This window comes from Rhinatrema bivittatum, chromosome 3 (assembly GCF_901001135.1).
Source record: "Rhinatrema bivittatum chromosome 3, aRhiBiv1.1, whole genome shotgun sequence".
NCBI classification, from domain to species: Eukaryota; Metazoa; Chordata; class Amphibia; order Gymnophiona; family Rhinatrematidae; genus Rhinatrema; species Rhinatrema bivittatum.
The window spans coordinates 128,119,271-128,139,059 of NC_042617.1; positions in this window are offsets into that span (position 1 = coordinate 128,119,271).

The window sequence follows — 19,789 nt, forward strand, 5'->3', positions numbered from 1 at the left end:
ACAGAGGTATAACATTACCCAAATGATTAGCAAAATGGACCTGGACACGCTCAACGTTACTTCGGGTAATTTTAGCGAAATCATCTGTAATGACATCTGGAGAGAATAGGTTGGAATCTGTCCTTTCATTAAGTTACTCATGCTGTTGTCCAGGTCTCTAAACATGTCATTGGTGAGTGCTTGAATGGGCTGGATAAAAGTGCAGTCCTCACTTAGTATGGTTTTAATTTTGGAAATGTCCACTCGGTTATGCTTAATTGCTTGAGAATATAGGTTAACGAATGTAGTGTTTTACTGTCTTGGTGTCGTATTTGTTTAGGGATAATTTTCATATCATCCTGTAACTCTTTAAGTGTTCTGCAAATTTTTTCGGAAACTGCATTTGCAATGGACATGGATGCACCAAAGAGGGAACCCAGGACAGAAAAGATAATGGATCCAGCAATTAGTCCAATAAACCTTTTGGGTCAGTCTAAGCCTTTTCTAATGGGCTGGATCATAATTTTGCCCAATTGGCTAAGAATGTTCTGTGTAGAATATTTCAGATGATCCATGAACCAAGCTTTAGTTGCAGGCAAATGCATGATAGTGAGGTTAAAATGTTTCTGGATAACATGTTGGTGGTCCAGCGACACAAAGACTTTCTGGGTGACAATCTGGCACTGCTGTGATGAGGAAGCCAGGGGGTGTCTTGCATCACGATGCCGGAGGAGGGACCAGGCTCGACCAGCTTGGCAGCTTCTGCTGCTGTCAGCTGCAGCACCAGGACAATCACCTTCAGGGATTGGCTCTTCATCTGAAAAACAGTAAAGAACTACTCTCCTGCTTTATTGTTAATGTCAGTGTCACCGGGCACAGCATTTTGATCCACAAATTTATGAGGTGACAAGGTCTGAGCTGATTAATGTGGACCCATTTAAGGACATCTTCACCATCAGGTTTTGTCTTAATTCGAATAAGATATATGACTGGTGAGACTTTATCAACAATTACAAAAGGTCCTTTCCAGCTAGGCAAAAATGTACTTTCTTTGACTTGTTTTTACTGTAATTATAATAAAAGACCTTGTCTACAATTATGTATTCTTTAGAGGTAGTTTTTAAGTCATAATAGGCCTTTGTACCTCTGACATTCGTCTCCAAATTCTTTTGGGCAAAGGCAAAAGTGTTTAGGAAATGTTCCTGCACATGGGTAACATATTTGTGTGCAGTATTGTACTAGCCAAATTAGCATCCTGTGTCCTGTAATACAAATGCATAGGTAAGGTCATTTCTCTTCCTGTCATCTTCTCAAATGGGGAGAACTCCTTAGTATGGTGTGTCTTGGCTCAGGTAATTTGATATCCAAGTCCTTACCTGATGTGGACACATACTTCTTTAGAATGCTGATTATGTTTTTCTGTGTTCTCTCCACTTGTCCTGATGACTGAGGGTGATATGATATGTGGAGTTTACGTTTCACACCCAACAGTTTCCACATATGCTCAATTACCTGTCCAGTAAAATATGGGCCTTGGTCTGAGTCTACTTTCATAGGCAGACCCCAGTGACTGAACACGTGATTCAAGAGTAGGATGGCTGTGGTCTCAGCAGTGTTGTTATGGGCAGGTGCACTGTACCCACTTAGTAAACAGGCAGGTTACTGGGAGCCTATATTTTTTACCTCTAGAGAATCTGACAACAGGCCCAACCCAATCTATTTGAATATCAGACCAGGACATGGTAATACCTCAGGTTCGTAAGGGTGCTCTTTGTGCGGGTGAAGTGGGCTGGAACCTGCTGCAGGTGAGACAACCTTTTGTGTATGATTTCACATTTTGGTACATGTGCAGCCAATAGGCTATTTTTTTCAGGGCATCATAAGTGATCTGATCACCTTGGTGCCCAGCGCATGGCTCATCATGGGCATGCTGTAGCATGATCTCCCTATGGGACAACGGGACTACCCACTGTATGATTCCTTTCTTACTGATCCGTGTGAGTAAATCTTTTACTATCTGACACTGATTTTGGGAAGCAAAGAGGAGTTATAACTCCTCATTTGTCTGACAATCTGCTTCAGTGAGGATATTCACATCTGGAGCCTGAATGAAGGCATATAATTTTCCCAGGGTAGGATCTCGTCTCTGGGCATTCACTAGGTCAAAGGTGGGCATTTTGCTATACCACTAGGTAGTGGGGATAATGGCTTGTTTAGCTTGATGCCTGGTGATGGCTTTTACTTCTATTATGGGAGACTCATTTGCCAGAGCCTATCTGATGTGGCACACTCCTTGGCAAGTTTGTCTGCAAGGTAGTTGCTGGCCTTGTCCATATTTGTGACTTTAGAATGACCTTTTACTTTTTTCCAGTGGATTGTCATTTCTTTTTCTTGCACTAACTGATCTAAGGATAGAATCAATTTGTGGTGTCTGATGGGTTTCTTTTTAGAATTGAGCATTTGATTCACTTTCCAATTAGGCAGACATATGTGATGAAGTTATGTCTGATGTATCAGAATCTGTGCAGAATACAATGGTCTGAAAATCATGTTGCATAGCTGTTTGCACAGTTATCAGGGCTGCAGTGAGCTCTGCATACTGATTTGATTTGGATCTCAGAGCATAGCTGAGGGGACCACAGGGGTGATTCTCCTCCCATGTTATTCCTACTCCAGCTACTAATTCATGGTCACTATCCCTGTAGAAAACACAACCGTCAACATATGCTTTAGGGAAATGGTTGCACACTTCTTCGTCATAGGCGTAATGATGGTGAGGCTCTGTTGTTTCGGTCTCAGGTTCCAAGATCAACTCTGGGTCTTCTTCAGCAGTGCAATTGTGTAATTCGGCTAAATTTTGAGCCACAATGCTTTTATGTCCTTGGGCAAATTGCACTTCAAGCGGCCAACCTTGAAGAGCAAGTATCCAGAAAGCGATTTTGCTGCTGAAGACTTGACCGGCTTTGATTCAGTCACTGGATAAAAGGTTTATGGACTGATGACAAGTCTCCACTATTAGTTTCTTGCCTTGCACAGAGCTTCTGAAGTGCTGAAGCACCCCTACTGTGGTTAGCAGGAATTTCTCATTCACCGAATATTTCTTTTCCACTTCTGTCAGAGCTTTACTGGAATATGCTATGACTCGCTGGTCGGTATCATATTTCTGGTACAAGATAGTACTCATGCACAGTGGAATGAAAGCTCCACCCATTTTCCAGATAAATGAGACAGGGAGCTTTACCTAGGATTCCCTTCAGCTTGTCCATGGCTGCTTGCTGCTCAGATCCCCACTGCCAGGGTTCATCCTTCCTCTGGAGTTTTACTAGAGACTGTGTGATTTCGGCATACTGATCTATGAACTGTCATGAGTAATTGTATATTCCCAGGAAAGAATGCAACTCTTTCAGAGTGGTGGGTGTTTTTATTTTTTGTAAGGCTTCTATTCTTTTCTTTTGTGGAAGTAGCTCCTTCAGTGAAACTTCATATCCTAAGTAGTTAAGTGACTTCCTACACCACTGCCCTTTTGAGAGAGACAGTTTGGCTCCCACCACCTGCAGCTAGGCCAAAACATGATAAATCTCTTTCAGGTGCTCCTGGAAGTTGGTATTCTTAATTAGGATGCATTCCATGTACAATAAGGTGACCCTACAATACGCATCAAGTAATTCCTTCTGTAAGAAAATGTTGAAATCTGCTGGTGAATTCAGATACCCAAAGGGTGTTCTTTTCTAGGTGTATTGTTTCTTCCCAAAAGGAAAAAGCCAACTTATACTGATTCTTAGGTTCTACAGGCATCGTCCAGAACCCTGAGGCTAAATCAAGGCTGGTGAAATATTTGGCTTCATGAATTCTAGTTAAATTCTGATCTAGGTGGGTCATGGGCCACCTGGGCAAATGCACAATTTTGTTGAGTTTCCTGTAGTCTATAGCCAGTCTCCATGTGCCATTCTTTTTCAAGGGGCCATATGGGACTGTTAAAAGTACTGTTATACTGTCTGAATATTCCTATTTCTTCTAGGGTGTTTCTTGCACTCTCATTGAAAGCTAGAGGTATTTTGTATTAGTGTACGATAACCAGCTTGCTTTTTGGTTCTGTCGACACTTGAGTAACATGTAAATCAGTCAGGCTACAGTCATAGGCATCGATGGCAAAGATATCTTTATATATATATAACCATTCTTTTAACTGATCTCTCTCTGCTGGGATCCTGCAAGCATCCGCTTCTATGAGCTGACTGTTTACTGTCTCCTCGGACCTGGGGAAGGGTTTGTTCAGAGCTATCTCCACTCACTCTTCTATCTCCTACGAGATGGAGTGAGTCTGAACTAAACTAACTGTTCGGACTTCTTCAGCCTGGATTTCACCTGTTTCACTTCCGTCAAGCTCCCTTGACAGTAGGAGGCAGTCATTTTCCAGTTGAACCTTAGAAGCTTGATGACCATATAGCCAAATAATCTGTAAGTTGATAAGGCATTTAGGCAGTGTTTTATACCACTCAGGGGGATCTTCTCCAGGGTATACCTTGGTGCTCCCAGGTAATTTACCTATGACTGGCAAGTTTAGCTCTAAATCTGGGAAAGATTCACTAATTAGGGAGCCTAGGGGTTCTTTGCCTCTCAGTGCAATTTGGCTAGGGCTAATATTCATCACTAACAGGTAGTGTATTGTGTCTGACACCTCCATACAAGGTGTGGCTCCCATAGCAACCCAGATTCTAAAAATCTGATGATTGGTGAGAAGAAAGCCAACTTGTCTAAAATGTGTTGATCTTTGGCTATTCTAATTTTGAGGGGATAATTTTGTACACTGCTAGGGATGTGAACTTTCTCAGCACTCACCACTTTACATACCTGTGGGACTGGCTGGCCAGTCCTGAGCTATTTGGGAATGTTGGGGCTGCTTCCCAGATCACCTTACAGTCTGCTCCAGACAACATCATTCACTAAGTTAACATAGGCTCTCAAACTGATGAGACAATTTGAGTCCAAATACACAAGTGAATCTAAATCTCTAATTATGGAGAAGTTGTGTTTGAAGGTTTTACTACCTAATTTCAGCTCTAAGTTACAAGTTTCCACTTGCAATTTAGTTTCCTGTCTGTATTATTGTGTTTTACTTCATCCAGTTCTATCTTACATTTCACCTTGTGGAAGAGGGACTCTTTCATGAGTGAGTTACAGATGAACTTATCTCGTGAACTCCTGGGTCTGCTCGACTCTGGTCAGTTGAAGGTGGGGTTTGGTTGAGGCAAACCTCCATTCAGTTAATATCTAGCACAGTGCTGAGTATTGCCTCCTTTTTCAAAAGGATAACATTGTCCTTATTATCTCCCCCCTCTTCAGGCTGTACCGAAGTACTAGTAGGGAGGGATCTGCTAATCTATGGAAATTTATTCTGAGAATAGTCTCTTTCTGAGATGAAAAGTAAAAGAGGAGATGATTTGTACAATGTATTTTCTACCTAGCTTGATTGAAGCTAGGTAGAGAGTGCATCAAGCTAGTTAGAGAGTACATTGTACAAATCAACTCTTCTTTTACCTTTCATCGCTCCAAATGACAGAAAATCTTCATTGATGTTACCTTTGCTGTTTGTACCTCTGACTATCTAAAACTGCCCCACCTAACCTACCCCACCTCCCAAAGCCCCACCCCAAGTTAAAAGTGCCCCAGTAATGTGCCTGCAGTGGATTAATCAGCAAGCGATGAGAAAATTAGCACTGATGTGATAAATTTATCGCAGCCTGTGGAAATTACCTATGTAATGCTGGAGCAGGGAAATTAACCTAACCGTGCACCCTTTTTATCACAGACACTATTTCCGCTATATTTCTACCCTTTTGATAAATCTAGGCCTAAATTTGAAAAATCTGCACTTGGTATGCCCTAATCTAGCCTCTATTTTTGTCTCACTAAATTTGTGCACATAGCAATTTTGTCCAGATTTAATTTTGCTGGAGCAAGGCAGAAATTTTAAACCAGTTAGATTAAAGTAGTTGATAAGCTAATTTTAACCACATAAACCTTCTGAATTTCAATCCAAAATTCTTAAGAATAGTGGGGTAGATTTTCAAACCAGCACGTACAAATGACCGCTGTGCTGGGAGCCTCTGACCCTGCCCCGCCTCCCAGATCACCCCCTCCTTGCCCCTTTTTTATAAGCCCTGGGACTTACACGTGTCCCGGGGCTTTATGCGTGTCACCGAACATTTTGAAAATAGGCCTGGTGCATGGAACCTTTTGAAAATCTGGCCCAATAGTTCCACAGTTCACGTGAGATTCTTACTAACTGAAGATCTCTCTGCCTATTGACATTTACTTTCAAAATCTTAGCATTTTGGCTTAAATAAAATGTCTTTGTCAAGAGATACATTTTCTGAACAATAGGTTGAAGCTGTGGGCATACACATTTTTACTAAATAATGTGGCTAACATAACAATCTCTAGAGGTTTGCATTTATTCTGCATTGTTTATAAGAAATATATTAAGACTATATTTAATTATAACACTGAAGAGTCTATGATTTTATCTGTGATAGATTTCATTACAGTATTTCTACAGCAGGTCCTCACCAATGGAACGCTCTCCCACCTGACCTTTGACTGGAACCATGCCACCCAACTTTCAAAAAAACACTTAAGACTTGGCTCTTCACCCAAGCCTTCCCTGACACCTAATTCTCTACTGTTTTAGCCCATATTGCTCTATGCACAGCCCTTGAGCGAAGTTAATGTACCCATTGTACCAGTTTGTACCAAGTCCCGTTACCTCTTTATTGGTATCGCCTATGAGTGAAGTTTTCTACTATTCTTGTTTTCCATTGTTATCTATTGTTCTATGTATAGCCCATGAGCAAAGTTCTATGTATAGCCCTTGAGCAAAGTTACCGTTCACTGTAAACCGAGGTGATCTGTATCCCACACAGGAACCCCGGTATATAAAACCCAATAAATAAATAAATAAATAAATAAAATAAATTATATCTGGAGTTTTTGGGGGGAGTTGTACCTGGAATTTTCCTCCTGCTACTTTGGCCTTGTAGTTCAAGCAGAATTAGGATCTGGATATGGCATCATCTGCATTAACTAATTTGAAATTGAAATCAAAGCCTGCTTAATATCCAAAATTGCTTTCCAATTCACATTCAAAGTTGAACACTTCTAACTAACCTCTTCAAGGAACACAGAGCAGTGGACTTATACTTGGGTAAGACATCTCCCAATGGGAAATATAGTAGAGGAAGTTCCAATACAATGCTCATCTCTGCTCACTGGGATATCTTTCTGGAAGGGATATTCTTTTTTTCTGAGGCTGCATCTAATTTTAGTACCTTAGCTAGTGGCAATTCTTCTGAATAATTGAACCTCTCCTATTGTGGAGATGTTTCCAAAGATGCCATTGGTCCTAAGATGCCACAATCACCTTATGAGCCCAACAAAAAAGTGAGAAATAAGGATTTAATATTGTATAAATTGTTTTTCTCACATAAGAGGTTGTTTTCTTGTTTTGTACAATCACCTTAGACACAGAGCACAGAATAAACATGCATCCATAGAACCTGATAAACCAGAAAACATATGCTCCTCTAATAGAAACACACATATGCTACATTTGTGTTGTAGCTTTGTAAAGTCCCAAACAAAAAACATTAAAAAAATAACAGAAATGCAAATACACCTGCCCCTACAGGAAAGTAAAATTCAAAAAAGCTGTGGAGAGAGCCCAAACTGCATCTTATTCAGCAGGTACCATCTTAATCTAGCATCTTTTGTTTATATTTCTTTCTTTATTATCGTTTCATTTTTACTTTCATTCTTATTTACCTCCCACCTTCTTCTTTCTACTTTGCTTTCTCACTTCTTACTCCAACCTCTACAGTCTATCTCACCTCAGGAACTTGAACTTACTCCTCTCACCTGATTCTGCTTCTTCAATCTATCCTATTTGTTCCCTCTTTCTAAATTTACTTTTCTTTCTGTTATTTTTCTCCTTCCCTTTAGTCTTTCATACCTTCCCCTATAGTCTCCATTTTTTTCCCTGGGTAGTTTTCTGAACTCTTTCCACCAACCTGCATACTCATTACTTTATTGTACATTTTTCTCCTTGTTGAGTGTTGATAAAAGTGGGGAACAAGAATGGCAGTAGTTTTTATGTTACAGCTATATAATTTCCTCTGAGTATATATTTTTAAAGGCAGTCAAAAATAAAATCTAATTAAAAAAAAATAATCCCCCATAAAAATCAGATTTCAGAAGCAAAGGCTTAAGTATTCTGCTTAGTGTACAATGGCAGACAAAAAAACAACAAGTGTTATGAAAGATTAAAAAAAGAATGGGAAATTTAAAAGATAATGAGGTCCATATTCAGCCACTGCGTAGTTGTGCTAGTTAGTCGGTTATATATAACCAGCTAACTAGTGGTGTATATTCAGCAGCACAGCTGTATTTCTGAATATTCGCAGCTATCTTAAAGATAGCCAGTTATGTATAACTGGCTAACTATAGGACATCCCTATGGCCCAACCAGAGTAAGCTGGCTAAGTAAATCAGCTAACTAGTGGGATAATTAGTTACCCCACTAGAATTTAACCATATAAGTGACTGAATGTAACCAGGTAAACTATTTAGATGGATAACTATTATGTTATCTGTCTAAATGACATTTGAATATGGACTACAATATGCAACCATACCTTGTGTACTGTGTGTAGTTATGGTTATCCCATCTTAAGATAAAGCAGAATATAATGGGATGGAATAGCTCTTTCATGAAGAAAGGTTGAATGGGTTAGTGCTCTTCAGACAGGAGAAGAGGAGGCAGACTAGATATGATAGAGGTTTATAAAATCATGAGTGGAGTAGAACAGGTAAATAGGAAACAATTATTTACTTATTTTTGAAATAGGACTAAGACTAGTGTACACCATGAAATTAACAGCAAATTTAAAACACATTGGAGAAAGTATTTTTTCACTCAACACACAATTATAAAATGTAAGACTATGATAATAAGAGAAGATTTATTAGAAAAAAATTGAAAGGAGCAATCCACAAGGTTAAAAACTTGCAGGAGGCATGGACACTGTTTACCATTATTATCCTTGAGGCTCAGACAAAATGCATATTGTGAATTAAAAAAGGTAGAAGGAAAACCAAATGAATGCCAACTTGGTTTGATAGTGAGGTGAAAAAGGCAATTAAAGCCAAATGTGCATCATTCAAAAAAATGGAAAGCAGATCCATATAAAGAAAATAGGGAAGAGCATAAGCACTGGCAAGTTAAATATATAAAAGTAATTAAGCAGGCTAAGAGAGAATTAGAAAAGAACCTTGCCATAGAGGTAAAAACAAGTAATTAAAACTTTTTCAAGTACATTCAAAGCAAAAAATATGTGCAGGACTCAGTTGGGCTCATAGATGACTGAGCGTTAAAAAAGGTGTTCAGAGAGGACAAGGAAATATCAGAAGAGCACAATGAATTCTTTGTATTTGTCTTTATTGAGGAGGATGTGGAGGTCTTACCCATGCCAGAAACATTTTTTGATGGTGATGACTCTGAACGGCTAGATAGAATCAATGAGAAACTGGAGGATGTAATAACTCAGATAGACCAGTGAGCCTGACTTCAGTGCTGGGAAAAATCTTGGAAACTGTTATAAAGAATACAATCACAAGACATTTAGAGAAACGTGGTTTAATGGGGCACAGCCAGCATGGATTTACCCAAGGGAAGTCTTGCCTCCCAAATCTTCTACATTTTCTTGAAGGGGTGAATAAGCATGTGGACAAAGGTGAACTGGTAGATGTGGTGTATTTAGATTTTCAGAAGGCGTTTGACAAAGTCCCTCATGAGAGACTTCAAAGAAAACTAAAAAGTCATGGGATAGGAAGCAATGTCCTTTTGTGGATTGCAAACTGGTTAAAAGACAGGAAACAGTGAGAGAGTAGGATTAAATAGTCTGTTTTTCACAGTGGGGTGCCTCAGGGATCTGTACTTGGAGTGGTGTTTTTTTAAATATATTTATAAATGATCTCGAAAGGGGTACGACAAGTGAGGTGATCAAATTTGCAGATGACACAAAATTATGCAGAGTAGTTAAGTCTCAAGAAAATTGTGATAAATTGCAAGAGGACCTTGTAAGACTTGAAGATTGGGCTTGCAAATGGCAGATGAAATTTAATGTGAACAAGTGCAAGGTGATGCATATTGGGAAAAATAACTCTTGCTGTAGCTACACAATGTTAGGTTCTATCTTGGAGTTACCACCCAGGAATGAGATCTTGGCATCATAGTGGATAATACATTCAAATTGTTGGCTCAGTGTGCTGTGGCAGTCAAAAAGGGAAACATAATGTTACAAATTATCAGGAATGGAATGGAAAATAAAACGGTGGATATCATAATGCCTCTGTTATGATTTGTGGGTATGTGGACCCTTGGCCCGAGATGCAAGTTGTTACTTCCTGTGGGGAGGAGCCCCACAGGTCTGCACCATTGAGAGGTGAGGTCAGAGACAGCGGAGAGCTCTGGGTGAGGCAATGGAGTGGTCCCGCAGTACCAGGAGAGGACTCCCGTGAGAGTAGACTAGAGGCAGTGGAGGAATGCCAGACAGACTGCAGAGCATGGGGTGTGAGCCTTGAGCAATCAGGAGGAGCTCTGGATGGCAACCCCAAGGGGAGGAGCTGCACAACGTAGGATGATAAAGAAATGCCGTAGACCAGACCACAGGACAGGGAAGCCTGAACTGAGCCTCTAGTGATGTTGTAGCACTGCCCTGAGGAGCGGGGAAGTGTAGGCAGTCCCAATGTAGTCCTTGGACATGACCCCGAAGAGCGGGGAGGCACGCAGGTCCGGATGGAGCTGGAGGGAGCAAACCCAAAGAGCAGGGAGGCTACGATAGACAGTGTAACACAAGTAGCACGGTCCCAAGGAGTGGGAGACATGACCAGTCCTTGTTCAGAATGTAGGCACAACCCCAAGGAGCAGGGAAGTCCCTAGTAGAACTCACGAGTAGTTGAGGTGTCCCAGAGTTAGTCCCGAAGAGCAGGAAGCAATACTGGTTGGAACCCAAGAGACGCAGAGCCAGCCCGAAGAGTGGGGTAGGCACAGGGTGCAAGATACCAGGGCATACACTGGCCCCCGAGAAGCGGGTACCAGACAGGGTTAAAGTCCAGAGCAAGCGTAGATCCAGGAACACGTAGTAGTAGTCGAAGACGTACATAACTTGTTGCCAAGTCGGCTAGCTAAGAGTGAAGGTGGAGATTATATACGCCAGTCTGATGATGTCATCAACCGAAGATGCCCCTGAGGTTCCTGCTGAGGAGGCTTGAAGAGAGGGCCTGATGGCGCACACGCATGCCTAGGAAGGCCCAAAGTGGGAGAAGATGGCGGCGGCGTCCGGGCCACCATGAGGAGTCCCGGGGAACGCGGCAGTGAAAACTGGCTTGAGCCGCGAGCAGCCCCGGGGAGGGCAGGAGAGCAGTGTAGTAGGTAAGTACACATGGTCCCAGCCATCTGCGACCGACGGTCATAACAGTACCCCCCCTCTTAAGGCCCTTCCCCGGGGGACTGGGTTTATGAGGGTGCTTGGCATGGAACTGTCAAAAGGGATCCTTATCCAGAATGTTGGCCATGGGCTCCCAGCTGTTTTCTTCAAGCCCAAAGCCCTCCTATGACAGGAGGTACTCCCATCTTCTTCCATGTTTCCTGATGTCCAAGACATCTCGGACTTGATAGATGACATCAGCCTCGGCAGACAATGGTACCGTATCTGATGGCTTCTTAGAAAATCCGGAAAGAATCAGAGGCTTCAGCAGGAAAACATGAAATGCATTGTGAATTTTGAGTGAGGAGGGCAACTGAAGATGGTAGGTAACTGGACCTAAGCGGCATAGGACAGCAAAGGGACCAATATACCTGGGAGTGAAGCATAATGAAGGCAGCTTGAAGCAGATGAATTTAGTACTAAGCCACACCTTATCTCCAGGTTGAAACTGAGGTGCTGAGAGATGGTGGGCATCGAAAGCCTTTTTTGATCTCTGGCAGTAAGTTCGAGCAGTTGTTGTATATCACACCACAGTTGGTGTAGCTCTTGAGCAGTTGCCAGTGCTGCCAGAGAGGCCACAGACAGCGGGAGAGGAAGCGGTGGCAAGGGTTGGTGCCCGTTAGCCAACTGGAAAGGAGACGAACCAGTGAACATGGATACATGAGAGTATAATGCAAACTCTGCCCAGGGAAGAAGGTTGGCTCAGTCATCCTGCTGCTGATTCACATAGGCTTGGAGGAATTGTTTCAGAGTCCTGTTGGTCCTCTCAGTTTGGCTGTTGGCCTGAGGGTGGAAGGCCTAAGTGAAGTATAAGGAGATATCCAACTTCTTGCAAAGCTCTTTCCAGAAACGTGCAGTAAATTGAACACCATGATCAGAGAGAATATGTTTCAGGAGGACGTGGAGATGAAACAATTATTGAAAGAACAGTTTCGCCAGCTAGGGCACTGTAGGAAGGCCAGGGAGAGCCACAAAATGCACCATCTTAGAGAAGCGATTGACAGTGACCCATATAGTGTTCTTCCCACTGGAGACAGGTAGGTCCACTATAAAATCAGTGGCAATATGGGTCCAAGGTTCGCTCGAAACAGGGAGTGGCTGCAAGAGCCCCCAGGGCTTTCTAGCTGGATGCTTATGGCGAGCACATGTAGGACATGCTTCAACTTAGGCTTTGGTGTCCTTACGAATAGTGGGCCACCAATAGTAGTGTAGAAGAGGGAAAGAGTCCTGGCCTGACCTAGATGTCTGGAGGTCAGGGAGTCGTGGGTCCACTGCAGAACATTTGTCGTTGCAGGCGAGGAAACATAGTCTTATAGAAACATAGAAACATAGAAATGACGGCAGAAGAAGACCAAACGGCCCATCCAGTCTGTCCAGCAAGCTTTCACACTTTTTATTTTTCCTCATATGTATCTGTTACTCTTGGCCCTTAGTAACCTTTTGGTTCTATTTCCCTTCCACCCCCGCCATTAATGTAAAGAGCAGTGCTGGAACTACATCTAAGTGAAGTATCTAGCTTAATTGGTTAGGGGTAGTAACCGCCGCAATAAGCAAGCTACTCCCACACTTATTTGTTTACCCATCCTGTGCAATTCAGTCCTTGTTGGTTGTTCTCTGAATATAAATCCAATTTTCTTCATTCCCCCCTGCCGTTGAAGCAGAGAGCTGCGCTGGATATGCATTGAAAGTGAAGTATCAGGCTTAATTGATTCGGGGTAGTAACTGCCGTAATAAGCAAGCTACTTCCCGCTTTTTTGTAAATACAAATCCTTTTTTACACATTTCCTCTTGCCGTTGAAGCATACAGTAATGTTGGAGTCGCATTAACTGAATGTATGTTTATTGAATAAGGGTATTATCTCCGGGTAGTAGCCATCATTCCCGCAAGCCACCCTCTCTTCATTCACATCCTCTAGACTTTATGGATCCACAGTATTTATCCCACACCTCTTTGAAGTCCTTCACAGTTTTAGTCTTCACCACTTCCTCCAGAAGGGCATTCCAGGCATATATCACCCTCTCCTTGAAGAAATACTTCCTGACATTGGTTCTTCCTCCCTGGAGTTTTAAATCGTGACCTCTGGTTCTGCTGATTTTTTTGCAATGGAAAAGGTTTGTCGTTGACTTTGGATCATTAAAACCTTTCAAGTATCTGAAGGTCTTTATCATAACACCCCTGCTTCTCCTTTCCTCCAGGGTATACATATTTAGATTCTTCAATCTCTCCTCATAAGGCATTCGATGAAGACCATACACCTTTTTGGTCACCCTTCTCTGTTTAGCCTCCATCCTGTCTCTGTCCCTTCGGAGATACGGTCTCCAGAACTGAGCACAGTACTCTAGGTGAAGCCTCACCAAGGACCTGTACAAGGGGATAATCACTTCTCTTTTCTTACTCGATATTCCTCTCTCTATGCAGCCCAGCATTCTTCTGGCATTAGCTATCACCTTGTCACATTGTTTTGCCGACTTCAGATCGTTAGACACTGTCACCCCAAGGTCTCTCTCTCCTGCTCCATGCACATCAGCCCTTCACCCCCCATCAAATAGATGGTGCTGGCCGTCCAAAAAAAAATCAGCAGAACCAGAGGTCACGATTTAAAACTCCAGGGAGGAAGAACCAATGTCAGGAAGTATTTCTTCAAGGAGAGGGTGATATATGCCTGGAATGCCCTTCTGGAGGAAGTACCATGTGACAGGGGCCGGCCAATGGCACGGATACCCTGTCACATGGTAAGGGCAAAGGGCCATCGGCGCCATTTTTATTAGTGGCAGCCGACGGCCTGAGAGCGGGAGATCACTCCCGGGACTTCCACTGGACCACCAGGTACTTGTAAAAAGTTTTAGGGGGTGGGGTTCGTGAGGGTGGGGAAAGCTAAGGGATCAGTTTTAAAGGGTCGGGGTGGGTTTTTGTTCATCGGCTCGGGCGCAGCCGATAAACAAAAACACGATCGGGCCGCACGAAAAAAAAATTAACAATGTGAATCAGAACCGATTCCGGTTTCGATTCACATCTCTACACCGTACTGAATCAGCCTGAAAGATAGTAGAAGGACTAGGGGGCAATCCATGAAGTTAGCAAGTAGCTCATTTAAAACAAATCAAAGAAAATTCTTTTCCACTCAGCGCATAGTTAAGCTTTGGAATTCATTGCCAGAGGATCTGATAATGGCAATTAGTATAACTGGGTTTAAAAAAGGTTTGGATAAGTTTCTAGAGGAATTTCCTCTAGAAACTTATCCAAAGAACTTTTGGCCAGCTTGGGGGGGTCAGGAGGCCCCCCCAAGCTGGCCAAAAGTTCTTTTTGGGCCGAACGAGCCGTCCGGCGCGAACGAGCCGGGAATCACGTGACGCCGCGTCACTCGACGTGCCACCGACGTCACATGCTTCTCGCCAAGGATTGCAGAAATGACGTCCTCACTCCTCGCTCGATCACCAGGGAGTTGTGGTAAGTCTGGGGGGGGGGATTAAGGAGGGTGAGGGGGTTTAAATTTTTTTTTTGCACATATGTACATATACCCAACTCATTGGATTTTTTTTATGTCCATATTGGCCGCAAGTGGGACCCCCTTTCGGACATAAAAAATATGAACATAAAATTTTGCTCTGCACATCCCTACTACATAAATTGCAGGATTTTAAAAGGGGAGCATGCCAACACCATTCCCATGTTTACCAGTTCATCCCCAGTTCACCCGGTTAAGAGATAGGTCCTCCAAGCCCTCTAGTTTAATAGCCTTCACCACCCCCCCCAGTTAGCCCTCACCCTTAAAACCGTGCAGATTTGCCTTGTTTTCTCAATTTTTTTTAACTTACATGTCATCCATAGTAGAAGTAAATTTGTATGGCAGGGGACCTTGGTGAGCAGCAGGGCGCATAAGTATTTATGTACATATCTCTGGTTCATTCCTCAAAACGCCCAAGTCCCGCCCAGAACACACCCATGCCTCGCATCTTTTTGAAATCTTTGCAGACGTGTGCGCTGTGGGAGATAGGCGTGTATCTTTTAATTTTAAGAAAGAAAGATTGATGCTTTTGACTATTGTATTTTTGTCTGTTATCTGTTAGATAATTACAAATATTGTAAACCGTTATGATGGATGTACCCAAATAGCGGTATATAAAAGCTTTTAAATAAATAAATAAAATATCCAGGTGGCTTTTAAAAGCCTCTTGACTTATTTGTACATCCCCTAATTAATGCTTGTGCCAGGCTTCTGAAATTCATCTCTAAGAGTTTTGTCATCCAGCTGTAAGTTGACTACCAACAAGTAGTAGGATGGGATATGCACAGAAAGATTAATGAATATTTACAGTATCTGTTTGTCCAGACATAGGAGTTATTGGAGGGCAAGTTTATCTAAGAAAATTGCAAGAAAATTAAAAAGGACTCATAGTTTTGATTTGCTATGCAGATGTATTTCCATTTTGCAGGATCTTATTCAGATTCATTGGATTTAATTACTGAAGGTTATACAAAGACCTACAGCATCCTCCACTTTTTAATTCTTTGCTTATGCTTTATTGACCTATTTGGTCTATTAGTTCACTACCTTGAGTCTAGTTAAGTATTGTCATCCTTTGCTTTACAACACAGTCATTAGATCCCTAAACCACATTGTGATACACTGTGGCTTCTGTTTATGACTCCTGAAACTCCCACTCCATATATCACCTGCCATAAAACACATCAAACTGCTGCTTGCAAAATGGTGCACAGTGGTCTAAGCAGGAGCCAGGCAAATTATGTGATACCCTACTGTGGTTAATGAGAGTGAAAATGTGGCTATGATTTTACTCAGACAATGCTCCTGTTCAGGGCCATTGTAGTTAGATGGCAAAGGAAAATCCCTTTTGTTAATGTGAATGCCAATATATTGTCTGTTGCATGAAGCAGCTCTGAGTAGAGGTTGCCAAGTTGTTTGTCAATGGTAAATAAGTCTGACTGTGACCTTGAATGGGTACATTTTCATTGCTTTAAGATCTCGAAAACTAATTAATATCCTGAAATATTATGGAGGGTTAATGAAACCTGTTGCAATATTTCAAAGCATAGCAAAGCCATTCAGATAATTTGTGACAGTAAAACCAATAAACTAGAGATCCTTTAAAATCGTGGTTTTGCTACGTGAAAAATAAAATGAATTTCTTTTTTTTTTCTTTTCCTGAAGAGTTAGTTGAGGTGCTATACTGACTTGAAATGCACATTTGTAAAATATTAACAACATGTAAACTGCTATTACTGTGAAAATTTATGATAGTATAGTTAAATAATTTATACTTTAAAATAATAAATACACCCTAGAAAACGAGTAATTTTTAGACTTTAAGAGTATAATTTAAAAAATGTTGCAGTGAGTAAAAGCGTTTTACCCATAGAAATGAGCATTTTATGTAGGCAAACTTACATGCATATATCCTGTTGGTATATAAATTTACCCAGACTAAATGGAGGTATTTCTGGGGGCTTAGTTGGTGAGAGGTTTGCATGTATGTTTGTGCATGCTTTCAGAGATTTATATTATATTAGTCTACCCTCAAAAGTCTTGCTAATAGCCCACAATGTTAATTCCAGGAATTGATTTAATATCATCAAAATCTAAATATTCTGGACTATGATAACTTAGCTCTTGCTCCCTAACCTTATAATGTGCTTTCCTCATCATTTATTTATTTATTTATTTATTTATTTAAGATTTTTATATACCACACTCTATTTTGTAACCCAAATCAGTTCACAATGCATGACCTATATAATTAAGATATATTAATACATAAAGACACATCAGTCACAAAGAAAAATAAAAACAGTTAAACTCTGCAATGGAGAGTCTAGAGTACCTAATTTAGAGAAAAGCAGGGCTACCTGAGTTTATAAAGTAGACTGAAGGGTTCTAAAATTTCAGGAATAAAGGGGTAGATTTTCAAAGGTAAGATATGTGTGCAACCCCCGAAAACCTACCCCTGCTTCCCCCTGCGCACGCCGAGCCTATCTTGCATAGGCTCGGTGGCGCGCGCAAACCCCGGGACGCGCGTATGTTATAAACATATTTTATAAACAAGTGCGTGCACATGTTATAAAATCAGGCGTACATGTGTGCGCGCCGTGTAGTGCGTGCACATGTACACCACGTGCGCTTCTTTTAAAATCTACCCCTAATTGTTCACACAGGGTTACATTTTTAAAAAAAGCGCGCGCTCGTACTTTTGTTCGCACACCAGGCGCGAACAAAAGTACACCAGATTTTATAAGATACGCGGGTAGCCGTGCGTATCTTATAAAATCCAGGGTCGGAGCGCGCAAGGGGATGCACATTTGTGAAACTTGCACGCACCAAGCCCTGCGAGCGCTGCCCATTACCTCCACCCCCCCCCCCCTCCGCACCTTCCCCTTCCTTCCCCTACCTAACCTACCCACCTCCCGGCCCTATCTAACCCCCCCTACCTTTATCGCATAAGTTATGCCTGCTTGAAACAGGCATAACTCGCACGTGCCGATGGCTCGCTGCCGCGCCATCACCCAACCCGGGGGCTGGTCCAGAGACCTCGGTCACACCCCCCGGAATGCCCCCGGGCCGGCACTACGCCCCCCGGAACACCCACAGAACGCCCCAAATGTCACACCACCCCCAAACATGCCCCTCTAGCAAAGCCCCTGGACTTACGCATGTCCTGGGGCTTGTACGGGCCGCCGAGCCTATGCAAAATAGGCTCAGCGCGCACTGGGTTTTTTTTTAAGGGTTACGCGTTTAACTTAAGCGCATAAATCTTTTAAAATAAGAACATAAGAACATAAGAAAATACCATTCTGGGTCAGACCAAGGGTCCATCAAGCCCAGCATCCTGTTTCCAACAGTGGCCAATCCAGGCCATAAGAATCTGGCAAGTACCCAAAAACTAAGTCTATTCCATGTTACCATTGCTATTGGCAGTGGCTATTCTCTAAAGGGTAGATTTTTAAAAATTGCGCGATCACGTACTTTTGTTTGTGCACCAGGCGCAAACAAAAGTACGCTGGATTTTATAAGATACACGCGTAGCCGTGCGTATCTTATAAAATCCGGGGTCGGCGCGCGCAAGGGGGTGCACATTTGTGCAACCTGCGCGCGCTGAGCCCAGCGCGTGCTGCCTGTTTCCTCCGAGGCCGCTCCGATTTCGGAGCGGCCTCGGAGGGAACTTTCCTTCACCATCCCCCCACCTTCCCCTCCCTTCCCCTACCTAACCCACCCCCCAGCCCTATCTAAACCCCCCCCTTACCTTTATTCCATGATTTACGCCTGCGAAAAGCAGACGTAAATCTGCGCACGTCGGTCGGCTGCCCCGCTCCGTGTTCCGGTCCCGGGGGCTGGTCCGGAGGCCGCGGTCATGCCCCCGGAATGCCCCTGGGCCGAAACCACGCCTGCGTCGCCGCCCCCAAAACGCTGCGTCACGCCCCCGAAACGCAGCGTCATTCAGAGACGCCCCCCCGACACGCCCCCTTCCGCCCCTTTTAAAAAACCCCGGGACTTACGCGAGTCCCGGGGCTCTGCATGCGCCGGCGGCCTATGCAAAATAGGTGCGCCGGCGTGCAGGGCATTTAAAATCCGTCCCTAAGTGAACTTAATAGCAGGTAATGGACTTCTCTTCCAAGAACTTATCCAATCTTTTTTTAAACACAGCTATACTAACTGCACTAACCACATCCTCTGGCAACAAATTCCAGAGTTTAATTGTGCGTTGAGTAAAAAAGAACTTTCTCCGATTAGTTTTAAATGTGCCACATGCTAACTTCATGGAGTGCCCCCTAGTCTTTCTACTATCCGAAAGAGTAAATAACCGATTAACATCTACCCGTTCTAGACCTCTCATGATTTTAAACATCTCTATCATATCCCCCCTCATTCGTCTCTTCTCCAAGCTGAAAAGTCCTAACCTCTTTAGTCTTTCCTCATAGGGGAGCTGTTCCATTCCCCTTATCATTTTGGTAGCCCTTCTCTGTACCTTCTCCATCGCAATTATATCTTTTTTGAGATGCGGCGACCAGAATTGTACACAGTATTCAAGGTGCGGTCTCACCATGGAGCGATACAGAGGCATTATGACATTTTCCGTTTTATTCACCATTCCCTTTCTAATAATTCCCAACATTCTGTTTGCTTTTTTTGACTGCCGCAGTACACTGAACCGACGATTTCAATGTGTTATCTACTATGACACCTAGATCTCTTTCTTGGGTTGTAGCATCTAATATGGAACCCAACATTGTAGAATTTGAAGAATTTGATAAA